Below are 13870 nucleotides of genomic sequence, written 5' to 3'. Positions count from 1 at the left end.
AATAGGATATGAAATAGAAGTGATGCTGATTATATTCTACTGTATAAAAACACAAGTTTGTGCATCGTCAAAACCAATTTATATTTACTCTTATAAAGGAAATTAATTTGGATCTTTTGTACTGTACAATTACAAGCAAATGTTTTCATTGGCTAAAAGCCTGTCAAAGGATAAGACAGTCAGACCCAAGAGAAAGGATGTGACCATTTAAAGAGAGACATTAGTGGCTGCATGTGACTGCATCCTGAATTTCAATGCCGGCTTCTCATTCAGTACTTCCATTCAGGTCAAAACTGGCCAAGCCTTCTGGTCATGCTTGAGCAGCATGGCAGAAGTTACCCTATAATCCCCGGTGATGCTGCAAAGCAGTGGACCGCGTGTGACCCTGGTGAAACCGCTGCTTTAAGAGTGTGCCTTGAAAAAAAAGTCAACTATATTATGCACAAGGACATGGCTCTACTTTGGGGCTCTGGCTGATTTTTGCAGGAATTTGACGGGAAATCAACCATTGCAACACCATTGTTAAACAGTGCTGATCCAAGATCAGACAGCATTATGTTCAGTCACTGAACCAGTAAATTCACCAAAAGTGATAGCTATTTGAGGATTATACCCCCATTAGAAGAACCGAGGCCATGAGAGTCCATTCAAGCCTTGCTAAATCTTTGGGTCAAGATAGGTACCTGGATGACATCATTCATACGCTCACAGCTAGAGAAAGGGGCCTCTCGGTCCCAACGAGAGAAAGACTGAGGGGCGCAGGGAGAGAAAGCTTTGGGCAAAAGAAAAAGACAGAAAGAGATGTATATGGCCTGAGGCTTTTCCTTCGCTAATCCCCTTTTTACTTCCCTGGATGTCAAATCTAGAAGAGCCCCATTTCAAAAACAGACAGCTGAGGGGTTGAGAAGGCACCCCAACCCTCTGTGCGAGGTATTTATTAAATTACAATGAATCACACCCACCTCCTCTTACCCTCATCCCCCCCCCCCCCCCCCCCCCCCCCCCCCCCCCCCCCCTTATACTACAGCATCCCTCTTCATCTTGGTAGAACAAAAGGCCGCCTCTGTATCCACTTCAGTCAAGCGGGGAAGGCAGACAGACGGATTTAAGGGGACTCGGAAAACAAAAGTTTCGTTCTTTTCTTATGTGAGGGGTCCAAAGCTAGCAATCCTCAAAAAAAGAGCCCAGTGGCCTGGTAAATAGGACCACTCGTCTGTGCTCAAGTGCTTAAACCCTGCCATTTGGCCTCTTCTCAAGCGCAGATTGGGTGTTAAAGGAAAATAGTGTGAGGGAATTATACGCAGCAGAAAGACAGTGGGGAGGAAAATGTCACAAAGTAGCTATACAGCTGCTTCTTATATCAATCCAAGAAACTGATACATAACTATATATAATTTCAAATGCCTTTTCAGACTTCTTTTCTACTATATTTCAAACTATAGTTGGAATAAAGAGATATATTTCGCTGACATGCTGAGCTCTGACACAGCCAAGAAATTTGAGGACCTGAGCATGAAAACATTATACAAAATAAAACTCCCCCTGCTATTACAATATTGAACACATGAAAAATGGATTGCAGGCAATGGGCCTGCTCATAAATGATTGGAGTAAGAGTGGGCCTTGCCAGGACAGATAGGGACATTGATCAATGATGTGTGCCTGAGGACGAGGAGGTTAAAGTGGGCACGCAGACGGGAGTTCATCAGCCAAGGCACTCCATCAAAAGGCTGGCCGTGGTAGAGCTGGCGGCCTGACACCCACTGGGGAGGGCATGGAGAGACGGCTGATAGAATTAGCAACTCATTAGCATCCAGGCCCAGCTTCCATTAGCAGCATGCTCATCCGAGAAGAGAGACAGTGGGGAGGCTCTCAGAGAGAAAGGCGGGGGGGGTAGGAAGGAGCAGGAAGACGAGAGTAGAATTTATGACAGGTGAGAGGGATGGAGAGGGAATTATTCACACTCAGAATCTGATGGGCATGTTGCTTAGGGAGTGAGAAGAAGTTAGAAAAGTTGAGTAAAAAAATGAAAAGCAGGCTGGAAAATACTTGACAGGCTTAAGAAACCAGAAAAGAGGACAGACAGGCACAAGCAAAGAGGAGTTTCAGTAGGTAAGAAGGAAAAGAGGGACGCACAAGGGGGAGAGAAACAGCGAGGGGCACGACAGTGATAAAGCAGAAATGACTCGAGGGAGGGCGAGCGAGGACAGATATGAATGGAAGCAGTAGGAGAGAGGGGAAAGTGACAGAGATGGAGGGGGGGTGGAGGAAGGACATAAAAAATGAGAGAGGGAGAGATGGAGAGAGAAACAGAGGGGAGACAGATTAAGGTGGAGGACTGCATTGGCCTGTGTCTGGACTTTTGGATGACTAAATATGGTGCGGTCCGTGTGCCGCCGGGCCTGCTGGGAGATTCTTCCAGGCTCTGGTGCTGTCAGGCGCGTCTGGCAGATGAGCGTGTAGGTTAAACAGAGAGAGAACAGTGACAAGGCTGTTTAATTCCACTCCGTACGCCCTCTGAAATAGATGCTAGCCTCGCAGCAAGTGTTAACGTTTCCCTGAGACAGTCCAACAACACTCTGCTCTGGCAAAAGGCTGCTCTTTATTAAAACCATATGCTTTATAAGTCAACATAAGACTTATTCTATATTGCTATAAAAACTGCAAATTGTCCACAAAATCTCTCTGGATCTGTGAGCTTTGCTGGGATGTCAGTGCAGTGGTGTAGCTGGTTGACCTTTGAAATACTAAGAATCTGTTTCAGCAAGAAAATTCTCTGCTTTCAGCATCGACAGTGTGTTTAACAAGCCACGAGCTCCCCTCAGTAGGGGCAGACATTGTCTTTCAATAAATGTGGTTGAAGTAGCAACAGCTGCAGGCTTACATCTCTGTCTGTTTGAAGAAGACAGTGAATACCACACAGAAAGGCTGCTGGCTGTAGCTTCAGATTTAGCGTACAGACATGATAGCTGTGTTGAGCTTCCCGTCGAACTCTCAGCATGAAAGCAAACAAGCAAATTTACAAAATGTGGAGTTAGTCCACTAAAAAAATGTGGCATTAATCCATGTGTTAAAAGACTTGTCAGTCAATCTCAGAGCGAGATCACCAAGTTTTGATTTTGGTGCTAGCTACCCGATCACAGATCATGCCTTTAAAGTTGGATCTGACCCCCAGCACACAAATCTACCGACTGTTCCTGTGGCAGCCGAGCCATTTCCAAGTGAATGGCTGCTTGGAGTGCGGTGGCAAATACAAAGTGCATAGTCAATTCATCAGTGCAACATTCCTCTGTGGATTAATGGCAAGGAAAATGCACTTGGGCCAACGTGCTACAATCCCCAGCGGCTAAGCTACTGCGGTGTTAAATAATTTGCCCATTAGTATTATGGGCACAGTGTGTGAGTAGATGAAAAAATACAGGGCTTTTAGAGTGGAAGCCCCCTGCATAAAAAAGTTGTGCATCACCACAAAGACGACTCGGGCCATTTGGCTATTGGAACGGATTCAATGGCTTTAATCAAACAGTGACAGCCCAATTAGAGAAGGTAGATGACGGAGGGCAAAAGGAAGGGAAATTAGATTAAAAAGAGGCGGGTGAGGACTACAGGGAGCCACAGAGAGAGGCAGAAAGACAGGCGGAGGCAGAGAAAGGCAGGAACAGGAAGATGTCGGGGTGGTCTGGTGGTTCAGCTACGTTTTTTCAGCTTCTCCCTGTCACTGGGAGATCATCCCATGTTGAGTTGTCTCTCTTTCAAGCGTGGGCGCCTCTGTCAGAGCTCACAGATTAGGAAAACAGAAGTCGCTGAGAGGCTTTATTTGGCTTGGGTGTAGAGGAGGGCGCCGTGGGAGGTGAAGATAGGAGAGGGACAGCTGAGCCACTTTGTATCCCAAGTGGGAGCTTTTCACGCTGCTCTAGAGTTGGCGTGGTGGCCCCACTAAGACTGGGAGTGAATGGAGGTCTGCAGGGTTGCTTCTCTCCGATGACAGCAAGCTGAGGCCCGAACTGGTGCCCTGCTGTCCCTCCAGTCTGCTGTACAGTAATCCCTGGTGGGGCTATTAGCGGCTGCCCAGAACCATGGAGGACTTTTTAATTGGCTAACAACAGGGCCACCTTCATTCTCATTATCATTATGGACAGATGCATTGTATGAATAGAAAAGAACAGTGTGAGCGGCAACAAAGTCAGAAATCCCCCTGTGCACAGACTGCATACGCTGTGAGGCTGTTGTTGATGCTATTCACCTGAATAACACGACATCACAGCCACGATTGTTTTCATTAGTGACTAAACTGTTGATATTTTATCATCTTTTACTTAAGATGTGAAAAAGTGCTGAAAAATGGCAATCGCAATATCTAACATGTTGGATTTTTATGCTGTTTACGATGATAGAAAAATGATAGAAATACAGAAAATGCTCATGTTTGAGGAAGTGGAACCTGCAGATTTTAAACAACTGATTATAGTTTTGACGAGTTTTAGATTTGAGAGTTTTGGGGATAAATTTTCTGCCAATGGACTAATCGATTAATTGACTAATTGCTTCAGTATCATCAAATCTTTGCCATCTGTATGCTTACACACACACACACACACACACACACACACACACACACACACACACACACTCATTTAAGAGGTAAATAAACCTGTCCAGATGAATCAACATGACTGACAGACCTCAGGTAACAGGGGTCAGATATTATTGGCCTGAATTCCACATGATGATAGCCGTGTCTGCAGCGGTGACGACGATCCTGCTGTTTGTGTAAGCGTTCGTGTGTGTGTGTGTGTGTGTGTGTGTGTGTGTGTGTGTGGTGGGTGTAGGGTACTCAGAGTTCTTCGCTGGCATTCATTAGGGATTGAGGAGGAGGGGAGGAGGAGCAGGGAGGGCCGAGGGCAGGAGGGGGTCAACTCTCACAGCTGAGAGCGTCATTAGCAGGGGGATCACTGACAAATTTTTAAAGCCTGCTTATGTCTGCTCAAAGGCTGTGTGTGTGTGTGTGTGTGTGTGTGTGTGTGTGTGTGCGTGTGTGTGTGTGTGTGTGTCTGGAAGGTTTAATCAGAAAAAGTTTTTTTTGCTTTACTCTAATTCCAACTTCCAGAACTGTTCATCTCAGTATTAATCAAGAGCTAACTGCTGCACCTGAACTTGTTGCCATCTGTCAGTGGGATAACTATTGGATAATACATCTCAGGCTCTTGAGTACTCGCGAAGCTGAAGACAAAGCAGGAGCTGAGAAAAAAAAAAAACTATCATAAAACTATCAAAAAATAATCTCGGCCTTTCCATCTCTGCGTCTGGCATAAAGAGACACTGCAGGGAGAAAGACAGAACGCCCAGCAGAGGAATGCAGCAGCTTCTGTGGCCCAGCCCACACGGCTGGCCCTGAGTCCGACAGCGGTTCTTTAAATCAACAGAACCTGATCCAGAACCGAACAGGAGGAGAGAAGACAGACAGCGCGAGTTGGAATATGAGGTCAGGCTCGTTCTCACAGGTTCACAGGCAGGAAGTTGTGCTAAGCTACTGCTCTGATCGCGCACATACACACTTCAGAGGAAAAATGCTGATAGGACAAGTTGTGGTGTCTTTTTCTGTTAATGAAGTGTTCTGTGAGGTCAGTGCAGGGAGGGGAAAGGACGTGAGCAGGCAGAAAGTTCTGGGCAACGGTGACTCACTAGGCTCAGGGTTAAACAGGGTTAATTTGTGAGAAGCAAGACAGGAAAAATACAGATATTTAGAACAAGGAGGGGGGCTCTTTGTTTCATTTTTACACAGATTTCATGTCCCAACATATCTGAACACTGTTTGCTGCTGCAACAAGAAACTGTTAACTGAGGTTTATAGGAACTTGTTTGTTTCAGCAATAAAACCATGTGAAAAGAAAAATGGAGACTAAGTGCAAACGCGATGTTGAGTCTGAGCCAGATTTCTTCTAAAGTAAATTAGAAACACAGAGCAGTTCAACTCCGAGGTGACTCAGCTTCAAATGTTTCCTTTTTTCTTGTGATTTTCAAATGTATAAGCAGGTTTTTTTCAGGTTTTAACATTATTTAAGACAGAATCATTGTTTTTAATAAAGAGCAAAAATTGAGCTCTGAGACCAAATCAATAACAGTGCTCTATAAAACCAAATAAGCACCCAAATTTCATTTGATTCGAATCACTTCTGAGGATTAATAAACAACATTCATCACTGAAAATAATGAGAGTGTAACTACTAAGAAGGTCCCAAAAGGCCTCACAGATTAAAGATGTAGCTGTGAACCCGAGAGCAAAGGAGGAAAAAATTTGCTCTCTGTGTTGGATTTTTAACTGAGCGATAGAGTTCAAAAAATTTACAGCCTCTTCTGTCAAACCCTGATCTGCTTTCAAATACAAGAAATATTTCCGGGACATGTGCTGTCAAGATGCGCTTGAGAGAGGGATGACACCCGCCTCCCTGCGATGGTGGGCAGAGCCGCACATTCTCAGAGTTTGTCCCTGGATAAAGGCCACGCACAGATGATGAAGATGTGCAAAAAATGAGAGGTTAAAGTTCCCAGAGTGCACTGTTATGAGTGTGTGGGTGGACTGAGGGCTCCTTGATTGAACATTTCCCATGGACCTGAGCATAACCCTGACCGCAGCTTTGCAGCAGTGTGGTTGGATGCTGGTGGTCGGGGAGAGGCAGGTGAGGTGTTCCTGGACACGAGAGGAAGTAGCTCGTTTGGAGGGATGGAAGGATTTAAGGAGAGGAGAGGTGAGCACTCTTTCAAAACCCTTTGAAGGCTGGCTGCGGTAGGCAGAGCCGCGGTTTTCCCAAAAAGCCCCCCTAACAGGAAAACAGTCTCTTTTTTTCCATTGCACAAGAGCAACCTCTACCCCACAGCCGAAAGCAAGGACCCGCTTTGAACTCACAGGGGGAAAAAAACCACAAATCATTTTATTAAGTGCTTGGAATACTCACACGGTTGCGTACATCGCACTTAAACACACACACGTTGTTGACGGACAAACACATGCGCCACAGTAGTGTTCATCCCAAATATGTGCCCACACTCACGCATGAAGACACACTGTAAAGGACGCCAAAGCATGTGACTCATCAGACAACTCCCTTTCTCCTCTGCCCTTGTTCCTCTCCTTCCTATCTCCACCTCTGCTCTTTCTCCCTCAACGGCAATGTTAGCACTTAGCGGGCGACCTTCGCCTTTAGATTCAGAGGCCAGTCGTTTTCCAGGGAAAAAGGGGAAAGAAGTGAAATGTCTGCGTTCCAGTTCGACTGATGCTAACACGACACGAATCATTCAAAGCAAATGACAAATGTGTCATTTGTCCAAGCTCTCTAAAATGACACACGAGCGTTTTTTGATCTGAACAACTGTAACCACAGCTGGAGCTGCTCTGCCCGGCTGCCGCGGTCCACGACATAATACATTGGCCTAATACATTTATCCCAATACAGCTGAGTGTTTTCTGCGGATCAGAGGGAACACTAAGCTTAATGCGAACAAAACTACTGCAAGGTAACGCAAAAGGATTGCAGAAAAGAAAATTCCCACCGAGACCTTTCGCGGGCTCTGGACAAAAACGACTTGAGTAGGTTTAGGGAAAAATCATGGCTTGGATTAAAATAAGTAGTTTGTTGAGATTACGGAAACATTGTGGTTTGGATTGTTGAGCGATTGTCATGCTTAAAAAAAACAATGTTGACTGTTGGTTTAAAACAGGAAATGAACAGCGGTCTCACGTATTGAAGTCCGATGTTTAGCTGACCCATCCATCCACCCCGAGCGACTGCCCACATGGACTCTGCTGCTCTATAACAACGTCACCTCAACTTGATAATGTCACTTGAACATAAGCACTTGCGGAAACGACAGTCATTCTTCTCGGGCGCACCCTCTCCTTTAACATGCTAGCAAAGAGCTGGACCAACTTGATGGCAGCAGCCTGCTATTTTAAGTGTTGCATTGCCCTCTGTGCTCACATGTTGTATAACTGTCAACGAGATGAGCAGAACTGAGCTAGCAGCTAGTATACACGGTTGTCATAGCACTGCGACAGCCAAACTTACATCCAGTCCACTGTTAATCCCTAAACACATGATCAGAATGTAAGTAGCGGTAGCTCTTCAGCAAAAATCAGCCCATCACATCTGACAAATCTGCCATCAATACAGAAGACGTCTATTGCGCGTCCAAGATAAGCAGGTTGATAGGTCCTAAGTGGGCAAAGACACACACGCAGACCTCACACATTCACATATCCGTGTGCATCTGGAGGAAATGTGTGGCTGACACATGCAGGCCCAGCGGGGTGCAGGGAGTGGCAGGATGAAGCATGTGAATCTTTGCCCCTGGATCCTCTTCACACAGAGAGGCATCTTGGGTGTCACGCCGATGAATGGCAGGTATTTGAACAGGAGAGATAAGCACACACCCAATTTGTCACTCAGAGAAAAGACGCACAGCCACTTAAGTCAGTCGTAAAGCAGCATTTGGAAATCATTTTCACCTCTGAAGTGACATAATGAATGTGAGCGTATGAGTGATGTGGGTACGTTATCACACCACATCCATCTCCAGGTCCAAATATAAATTCACATCAGGGATGGGAATGATCCAGGAAGGAGAGAACAAAACATTTCTATATGTGAAATTCCACATGGAATATGTTCAAGAACATTTTGAGTGTTATATTCGCTGTGGATTCAGGAGCCAGAGCCCGGTGGTAGCTCCTGCAGTACAGCTGTAATATGAAAGGTGATCATTCTGATCTCTGAGTTCACTGACAGCTTCACCAGCAGAGTCACAGTTGAACGGCGCAAATTTTTTTTAGTCGGCTTGAGGCTATTTGTTCAAAACGACAAAAGAGTGACTTGAGGAACGTAAGGATGATTTCACCCAGCGAAAACAGGAAAAAAGCGACTGACAGAAAAGAGAGATCTAGCATCGAGATTCGCCCCCCGTCCAACTGCTGAAGCCATAGAAGAAAAATATATTGGATGTGTTGACTTTACTCGCTCAGGTGGACGGAGCCAAGAGTTCTGAAGAGTCCTGCTTTTCAAAAGGAGGAGAAAATGATCTGCTTATGTTACTGCTGCTACTTTCTCCATCTCCATCCACCCGCTTTTCGTCGGGGTCAGAAATACCACATACAAGTGCGCACACACGCGCACACACACACACACACACACACACACACACACACACACACACAGAGGAGTGGATGAAATCTGCTCTATATTGCCTTGGATTAGCTTCCACATCATGTGCCTTCAGCTGCTCCTGGCTCTACCTCCCTCACACTGTTATTGATGGAAGCAGGGTGTGATGCAATTAAATAATGATGATTAATTTGCAAAAACAAGGGAAACGGTGGCCTCGCTCCAGATGAGCAGCACCTCGCTCCACCACACACAGTCCATCCAAACGTTTCCTCTAGTTTACACTTGCGTGCTCTCTCTGACCCCGGTGAACGGTGAGGATTCAGAGGCCACCTTCATGGACCGGTTCCAGTCAGTTGCAGTGAGAGTGAGAAGTAGGTCAAGTGGTTGACACTGTTTCAGTGAGCAATAGGGGCATACTTTAAGTCTATCGAAGCAGTTAAGATAAGCAATCTGTATCGGACTCTCTCTTTCACTTCCAGGCTTGTTGCTGCTTGTGAGCGGGGAGCAGATGAGGGTGAGGGTGGAGTTCATCACGATGGTCCAGGCTGTTGTTTCCTGTCACACCTTGGCCACAATGTGTCAAATGAAGCTTATCGTCACTTTAATCCCCAATTAACTGCAGAGAAGACACCGCTTGCTATCTGACACTGCTCTTGGACTTAAATCTGAGATGCTCTTCAGCAACCAGCTTCAGTAATGATTTTTTTTTTTCTTTCACACAAATGTTTTTCAATGTGCACGTGGTGGCGTCAAAGCGAAAAGGAAAATATTAGAAGTGACAAACGCATTGGGAGACTTGGCGAGGCCAGTGCCGAGGAAGACGGGAACCGAGAAGCGCGCTGCTTGCTTTGGCATCCGCACTTGGCTCTGATTCCAAGTCGCTATTAAAGCTCACAGGCTCCGTATAGCCAACCTCTTGTACCTCGTATTAAAACCTCAGCGCTGGCTGTTTTTCTCCCTTTTCTTTTTTTTTTTGCTGTGACCCACGGGCCAGCTGTAAACCGAGGACGATGACACCTGTCTGCGGTGTCCGCCGCTCTGATCCAGCGCGCCCCGCTGATTCAGCGACCCAAACACCTACTTACAGCACAGTCGCACGATCTCAGCCTATAATAAAGTAATGACAGTCATTGGCTTCATTTAAAACAAATGGCAGGTAATGGACAGCCAGTCACAGCTTTGTGAGTCACTCACTTTTCAAAGAGAGTAAGTGGTGCGTAAAATTGGAAATCTGCTCTTTACAAAAACACGAACACGCCGGATGTGAAATAACAGATACACCGACCCGCAAGTTAGAAACTTACCCCCGTGTCAAGCCGTGGATGTTGCTGTCTTTTCTAAAAAAGGACGTCTCTTGAGATCCACACCAATTAGCCTTTAGGTTCTCTTCCGTCTGAAACTGTCCTCTCCAAACGCTTAAGTGTCTCGTGTTTCTCACACCCGTCTCGTCAAAATACTTAAGGACAAGAGAAACGCGCGCACCATAGCCAAAAGTGAGGGGACGCCGAGAGGAAGTGGACTACTGCACCCATCCGCGTCCGAAGCTCAAACCAACTGAAAACAGTCCAGTACATCCATAGGTTGTAAAGCGAGCGCGGGGTAGGCTACTCCCCATTAAAATCAAACCCAGATTTCCCCAGCCGTGTATGCGAGCGAGAGAGAGCGAGAGAGAGAGAGCGAGAGAGAGAGAGAGAGAGAGAGAGAGAGAGAGAGAGAGAGAGAGAGAGTTTTAGATATTCCATAAGCCCCACTCTGTGTTTTGTTAACGTACGCTTCATTTTACCTGTAATTTGGCGATGCGTATAATTTAGTTACGTCGCCAAAATAACGCGAAATCGAAAATAAACAATTGATCAAACTACCACTTCGTTAGAGATTTTTTTCCCCCTCAAACAACACAACTGGTCTCATTTTTACAACAAATACCTCCGCCGCTTTACGGACTAATTCTTACTGTGCTGCCTGTTCTAAATGCCCCATGGCTCACTGTGTTCATAGGCAGCCATATGGAGGTCGTAATGAGAACACTACGTTGAACCTGTTGAAACAGAGAAGGCCTAGCGGGGTTCCGGGGCCCACAGAAACAAGAGGCAGATGCAACATGTTAGAACTTATTAATCCTAATAGTCCAACGCATGCTGGATTTATTAGTCTGTGCGCCAAGGCACCAAAAATGTTGACGTTTGGATGGGTTTATTAAATATGTCATAATAAAATAGCATCAAATTAAATATGTTATGGCATTGCCTCGTGGATGCATCACGAGGATGGTCTATCTGTGTGTGTGTGTGGGGGGGGGGGGGGGGGGGGTAGAGAGAAAGACTTTCGTTCTGGCACAGAAAATGTGGCGCTGCGCCCTCAGCCATGACAGCGGCACATTAACTCATTAAGTGCGTTCATATGGATTTATAACCCTCTCTTAGTGTGTAGGCTAAAGAGCAACAGCTAAATGTGGTTTTGTCATGATGAGTGCTTGCAATTTATATCGCCCATCAGGCGAGAGTGTGCGTAAAAGCGCACTGGAGAGGTCGCCAGTTTTGACTTTGGAATTAAAACAGTTATTTAAATTGCAGTCGGTAGAGATGAATTATATTAATATTGACATCAATCTACACGAAGGAGTCAGAGAACACAGGTGGGGACTGTTGACTGAGACATTGATGTGTGTTTTTTGTTTGCTGTTTTCAAAATGTCCTTGTCAATCACATCTACCAGAAGTATTCATCCTGTAAATACGCATAGACCAACATATGTTACATTTGTAAAATCCAGTGCAGCAGAGCCGCGAGGACAGCCGCAATCAGCTTTATAATTCCCGTTAATTTATAGGCGACAGCCCGCGCATTGCTCTCTGTTAGCGCAGGTGCAGCCTGCCTACCGGCGGGTCATTGTTCGAGCATCACGGCCGATCAAATGCCGAGCACCTCCCGGCTCCGCTGTAAGCTGATCAACATTCCTCCTGTATTTACTGTACCATCCTCTGGGGGGAACAGCCCGGCCCGGCCCGGATCGGCCCGGCCCGGCCCGGGACCGAGCTGCGCTTTTGTACCTTTATTCCAGTAATTCATCTCAAACAAAGACAGTATACATACGTATTCAAGCCCGCGGATAAATTAAAATAATAAGCATTAACCCCAATCCTCCTCTCGCGTGTGAGCGCGTGCGTGCGTGCGTGTGTGTGTGTGTGTGTGTGTGTGTGTGACGCCTACATCAGAACACACCTGCAGCCAAAACTAATTAACGATGTCAGTGAAGCAATGGGGCAGAAAAAAATGAGGAAGACAATGTCAGTTAATGGGTTTACACTCCTGAGGGAGAACCGGTGCCAGCTTCGTCAAAAATAGGCTAAAAATCAATTAAATTCAATCAAACTCGAGCCAGGATAAATGACGAGTTACTGCGCAGTAGGTCTATGTAAAGAATTACAGCAGGTCCTGAGAACTTGACACATTTTCCCCACGAAACTTGCAGGCTGTATTTATTGTTTTTACTCCTTATGCTCCTCTGGCCTCCTGTCCCATTACTTTATTCTTTTATTTGTCTAAGCCCAAGTCTTCTTTTGAAATTCTCTCCTTCTTGGCGATTTTCTCACTTGTCAGACCCTAAAATAACTTTTTCACCGGCTTAACCGGAGTCTAAATTAGTTTTATAATGAATCCTCATGATACTCTTGTATTTTTTTTCCCCACTGTTCCCTGGTCTTTATTTTTATTCTCTTTTACTATGAACTCTCTAATATTTTCTGGGAATGACGCCGCAGACGCACTTTCATCATTTGCTTTCCTATGTTTTCACTTAAAATGCTTGAGTTTAAAGATTTGAGACATTTGAGGAAAACAGGCCAGCAAGTAGAGAGAGTGGAACAATCATAACAGGCTTAAGATTTCAATTATTTGGCCCATCAGAGTTTTGTGGAATTGAAACAAAATACTGTAAAATCTTACATTCAGGCACAACAAACGCAGCAGTTCTGCTGTCAACAAGAAGCCTCTGTTTCTAGCGCAGATATAGAATCTGTTTCCACACTGTCAGTACAGTCCACGTTCACGCATTTTTCTATAGAGGGCCAATTTTGACGCATATCTGTGAAATAAAGGAGCCCCGCCAGCCAGGCACTAATCTCGGTAGATTATCTCTCCAATTACAACTGGGAGAGATTGGACTGCGTTTAAGACAGAATGAAAGAAAGCAAGGCGAACAACAGGCAACACACTCACTTGCTGTCAAATGGGATTCAAGCGGGGAGCTCTCCTCGGTCCTTTAGAGTTGTTGCACTTGGATCAGTCTGCTGATTTTGTCTGCAGGACAAGCCTCAGTGGTCTGTGCGCTCAAAGCCCGGGGCTCTCAGCGCTGGGTTCCCTGCGGCGGACACCCTGGAGAAAATGTCAGCCTCCGGCTTTTTCCTCGCTTCATTTTTTGGCACCCCTGCTGTTGGGCGCCCCTGCTGTTGGGCGCAAGGAGGGATGCTTACCTTGTCCAGAGGGAATCCCCCCACCCACCCACCCACCCACCCATCCACCTGGCTTTCAGTGGAGAGAGGGCGCCCTCCTGTGGCTGAGCACTTGTACAGCTCCGCCAGGGTTCCGAGCAGGGATTCACCCACAGCTTACCTCAGGCTTATCTTTACATTATGCCAGCCCAAATTCATAAATGTGCTCGTGATAATTGAAGTCGTCATAATTAGAGACCCTATAATAAGAAAGAATAAAAAG

General features: G+C 45.9%; 1 protein-coding gene across 2 annotated transcripts in view; it reads right to left on the bottom strand.

The window, feature by feature from the left end:
- Window positions 1-13444, bottom strand: part of ntn2 (netrin 2) — a 45134-nt gene extending 31690 nt beyond the window's left edge. The window contains exon 1 of one of the 2 annotated variants that reach the window (XM_076760702.1): window positions 13376-13444. The gene's annotated coding sequence lies outside the window, so the exon portion shown is untranslated. Of the gene's footprint in view, window positions 1-10462; window positions 10775-13375 lie in introns of those variants that run through there. The other variant, XM_076760701.1, reaches the window with a different exon arrangement.
- Window positions 13445-13870: the final 426 nt, after the last annotated feature.

Source organism: Chaetodon auriga, chromosome 20, assembly GCF_051107435.1.
Source record: "Chaetodon auriga isolate fChaAug3 chromosome 20, fChaAug3.hap1, whole genome shotgun sequence".
Classification (NCBI taxonomy): domain Eukaryota; kingdom Metazoa; phylum Chordata; class Actinopteri; order Chaetodontiformes; family Chaetodontidae; genus Chaetodon; species Chaetodon auriga.
This window is presented reverse-complemented; position numbering and strand designations above follow the sequence as displayed.